The 4970-nt window shown below is 44.5% G+C and overlaps 1 pseudogene; it reads left to right on the top strand.

The window, feature by feature from the left end:
- The first annotated feature begins 461 nt into the window (after positions 1–461).
- LOC110308509 (ubiquitin-conjugating enzyme E2 variant 1 pseudogene) lies at positions 462–3955 on the top strand (annotated as a pseudogene).
- Positions 3956–4970: the final 1015 nt, after the last annotated feature.

Below are 4970 nucleotides of genomic sequence, written 5' to 3'. Positions count from 1 at the left end.
AACAATGGGATTTATTTCTTCATAAGAGACCTGGGAGGCAGCCAGGCATTCCAGGGCCTTGCTCTGGAATTCTTTGATTTCTCTACAGTGCACAATGACTAGACCTGTGGTGCCCCAGAGCTCAAGGATGCTGGAGTCCCACGGGGGACAGCAGGACTGTTCACGTGCCCAGCCAGTCCAGTGGCCCACTCTGCTCTAAAACAGACCAAGTCGTGGTAGCTTCTAGGTTATACCTAATTGACCAGACCCTGTGTGTACCCTCTCCTTGAATGAGATCCATCCTCGGAGTGATGTTGAACATGCAACAGCCCACAGAGGATGCTGCTGTGGCAAGGATACTAGAGCATCTTGCTTTCTTTCCTGCTACCCAGTACATCCACTGCTACCCAGGCAAACAAGAACCACCCTTTTGGAGATTTTCAAGCAATGTCCCCCAAGGCCTCATACCTTAAAGGGCAAACATGACAGCATATGTGTCCTTAAATGTAATGGACCAAGTGAAACCCAGTAAGTGACTCTAGCTGGTAATCCACCAATATCAATTTAATGTTAGGTTATCGTTAGGATGTTTTCTCCAGGGCAGTGGAATAGATGACAGTAGGGAAAGATTTCCTGCTCAGTTTTCTCTCATGATAAACCTGAAACATACTGTCAAAAACGTACATTCCACTGTAGGACGGTATTTAGTGACTGGATTTTTATCAGGTTTCTAAATCTATGCCTTGAGGTTCAGCATTTCATTCACAGAGATGCTGTGGACCAAAACTATCCTTAAACTCCATATGAACGCTCTCTTTGTAGTAGGTTTGTAGAGGAACACGGTCGGGTGTGGTGATTAGCCCTACTACCTCCTAAAATTACCAGCAAAAGCCCAGAAAACTCAGTAAAAAAATACAACAATAAACTGGGTGAGCCATGGGGCAAGAAGTTCAGAGCTCATCGGACCAAGTGTCTTGAGACCTCTGCTCTTGCCCTTGGCATTGACACCTAGGAAGTTCCTGTTCAATCATTTATGTTTTCAGACCTTTATGTGGTCTTTCCCTGCATCCTCTTTTAATAGGACACATTTGTTTTAGCTTACTGGCATACAGGGTTGGAGAGAAAAGAGGTAACATTAGTTAACATAGCAGGATGCTGCTTCTGTAGCAGAGATCAACCCATCTGTTCATGTGGCCAGCATCCTAAAATGCATGCTTCAGTTTTACGTCGTTCTGGTTTATGTGTGTATCCACTGATCGTTTCGTATGTGTTTAGAATGAAAATTAACCATTTTCGTCTGTGATTCTCATTTCCCATCCTGTCCAGCTGAGACTTTCCCCTAAGTCTTTACTTTTCATCTGCAAAGAGAGTAGCTTTGAAGACTCTCTAAGGACCTCTCCATCCGGATGGGAACTGTGAGATCTGCCTTAGAAGAAAAGTCCTTTGAGAGGAAGAATAGAGACTTCCAAGGGAAACCGGGAAAGCATAAAAATACAAGTCCTGGCATAGGACAAGTTTAAAAATCTCTGAAGGACTTTGACTTTTTAAATAAGTGTTTTCCACATTCATGAAATTCTTGGGAAAATTCTAGGATGCTAATATTATAAATAAGGAAATGGGTTTGTAAGGCTTAAATGACTTTCTAAAGACGCTTGATAGCTACAGGTTTAAGTCTAAAGTCAAGTCATACTGTGCAGCCCTGGAAGAAGGATCGACAACCGAGAGGGAAAGGAGTTCAGAGGAAGCAGGTGGAGAGAGAGCAGAGTCACTCTGTCGTCCTTGGTGCATGCGTGCATCAGTCCTTGGTGAGTATATCAGACAGTCTGTCTTCCCCATGGTTAGGGTGGCAAAAATTCAAAGACATCTGTGTAAGAACATTTTACAATTTTTTAGTGTGCAACCTTAGTATTTACTATCAAGCCATGCATAAGAGGGAAAAGATTTCTACTGCAATCACTTACTTGAGGGGTATCTTTGTTAATTAGGAGAATTAAGTACATTAGAAAGTATGAAAACCATGTTCTATGCCCTAGAGATCTCAAATACACCATCAGATCATGTAAACAAAATGTCAGCATAAACTGCCTCGATGTTTGTAGTGTTAAACCTAGCAAGAATGATAAATTAAAATGAATTCTAGGAAGAGAGAAGGAGAGAGAGAGAGAGAGAGAGAGAGAGAGAGAGAGCGAGAGCGAGTGCTTAGCAGGTAAAAGCACTTGCTCTTGTCAGGGGACCTGAGTTCAGTTCCCACCACCCATGTCAGGGAGGTCACAACCATCTCAACTCCAGTTCCAGGGACTCTGACACCACCTCTGGCCTCCAAGAACACTGCCTGAATGTATTATTCATACAGACAAGCAAGCGCACACATACACATAAAATAAATTAACAATTGAAAGGCTGAAACACTATATGGGCATAGACTGCACAGCTGGTCAAAATGCACAGAATGCTGACTAGGGGAGGGGATTAGCCCCAACTTATACACGTACACTGCAACCCCTAGACCTAAGGCTCCAGGAGCACCACAGAAGGGGGAGCACAGGGTTAATGAACCAGGGTGTCTGCTGTGTGATGCAGTGTTTTATATGTGAAAGAGCAGCTGCTTCCATGAAATCTTTGTTGTTTTGTTTTGTTTTGTTTTGTTTTGTTGTTTTTTGCGACAAGGTTTCTCTGTATCGCCCTGGCTGTCCTGGAACTCACTCTGTAGACCAGGCTGACCTCGAATTCAGAAATCCACCTGCCTCTGCCTCCCAAGTGCTGGGATTAAAGGCGTGTGCCACCACTGCCCAGCTACTCCCATGAAATCTTAAGTATACCTGAAAAACGAGACCAAATGACAAGCTAATGTAGAAAGGCTCCTCCTCTAGGTGACACACCACAGGCAATTAACTAATGGCTGTTGAAAGACAGAAAACCAGGCTTCTCTGGCAATAAGCCTCCTGAGAGCTAATCTCCAGTGGTCAGTCCTAAATACATATACATATAGCCAACACTAAGTGAACTTAGTAGGTGGTATTTATAAATGTATACACACACATCTGTGAGAATAAGAATAGAAGGAATGAGTTTCACGAGTTGGGGTCACGAAGAGTTGGAGAGAGAAGAGGTAGGGGAGAAATGGTGTAAGCATAGTACTAATATATGAAAGTCTCACACGGCAGATTTTAAAACAATGTAGGCTGCAACCAATGCAAGTCTTAGAGAGAAAAGCAATCATTGGGGGCAGGGGTGGGAGAGCTTAAAATAAATGGCATAAATACCAACCTACAAATTTTTTTTGAGAAAAATAAAAAAGAAACAACAGAAGTAATCCAAAGAAAGAAGATGAAAATATAATAAAACAATTATAAAATAAATAAAACCAGAAATTAAATCTCAAAATTAAATCTCAAAAGCTTGTAGAGAGAATGTTCTGGTACTATTTACCAAAAGGTATGTATGTAGGGGTGAGGCAGAGAATATCGAGAAGAACAGAGACAGAAAAGAGAACAAAACTGTTTCTAGAGACAGTTAAAAACTTAAACATGGGTTGAAGGAGGAACCGGCCTTCTAGGCACCACAGGCTCAGAAATAAAAGTCCCTTGCAATTTCCAACTGTTTGAACAGCTGGAAGAAGGCCAAAAAGGAGTAGGAGATAGAACAGTTAGTTGGTGTCTGCAGGACGATGAAGATACTTACAAGATGGAATGGCAGGACAATTGGGCCTCCGTGAACAACTTATGAAAACCAAATATATAACCTTAAAAGAGAATGCGGGCCTAAGTGCCCAGAAGCACCCTCATCTGTGAGATTTATAACAAGAATCATTACGAGCAGTGTGAGCAGTTTGAATGGAGAGGTGGATCCAAGAGCCACGGCAATGCTGGCACAGTGACCGAATTCCCACAGCAGTAAAGTCGTCCTGCAGGAACTTCAGCGCTAGATGATGTCAAAGGAGAACATGAAGCTGCCACAGGCACCAAGATCATGTTAAAGCAATTAGTCACCAAGGCCCCGCCTCCCCTCCCCATCCAACCCAAGTCTTCATTTTCCGTAGTAGTGAATTTTCTAGGTACATCTGCAGCCCCAGTCAGACTTTATCCTGAGACCCTGTTCCGATACTAACTTCTTGTCCATTTGAAATATCTGAGTTGTACATTGTAGCACCGTATAGAGTGTGGCCGCTGCCTACCTGGTTGAATTTCTGGGAACAAGAAGTTATGTTGAAATCGGTTTCCCTTGGGAGCTGTGAGCTAAGCTAACGGAATTGTGAACAGACAGGGCACACAATCACTTGCTGCTGGCACTTAGTCTTCCTTTGCCCGCCCCGCTCTCTGCCACAGTTGTGTGGTGGCCCTTAGAATAGATGGGAAGGCTTCAGGTAGCAGCCCTGGGATTGACCACTGCTGAGCTTGGGGGCGCTTTGGCTGCGCCCCTGCTTTCGTTAAGTCTTAAGTGATGTCCCATCGAAGCCACTGTCCCCATTCCTCCACTTCCACCCTTGGCCACATCTTAGATTGAAACTGCTTAGATTGTAACCTTCCCCCTCCCTCTGAAATTGGCCGTGGGTGATGAACTCTGGGCTTCCTGTATCAAGGGATGCTGCTTTCCCCCTCCTTAGTCCCCTTGTTACCCATCATACAACATCAGACGAGACTGGAAGAACCTGGCCTCCCTCACTTAGCTCCAGACCACACTCAATCACCCGCCAGCAGCCTAGGAAGGGAATGCCAGGTCTTCGACCCTGCTGCCGCCATCAGCCTGTGAGCTTGGAGCTCAGGTCTAGAGGTGAACAGAGCAGTCACGGGCCAGGGCGACTCAGACTGGCCAGCGCTCAGGGTCCTTAGTGGCTATGCCTAGAGAAAGGCCATGTGGAGAGTCCTAAGTGTACACGGTTCTGAGTTGGTTCCTTTTTCCATAATCACTTTGCTTTTACACATTGAAGAGGTTTGAACAGGGCTCTCAGGCAACCACGGCCACCCATTGGGTCTGATATGGAGTCTGACAGT

The sequence above is a fragment of the Mus caroli genome, unplaced genomic scaffold (genome assembly GCF_978045245.1).
Source record: "Mus caroli unplaced genomic scaffold, Mus_caroli_1 scaffold_15, whole genome shotgun sequence".
Taxonomy (NCBI): Eukaryota; Metazoa; Chordata; class Mammalia; order Rodentia; family Muridae; genus Mus; species Mus caroli.
Note: the sequence above shows the minus strand (reverse complement) of the source record. Positions and strands in the feature narration are given on the sequence as shown.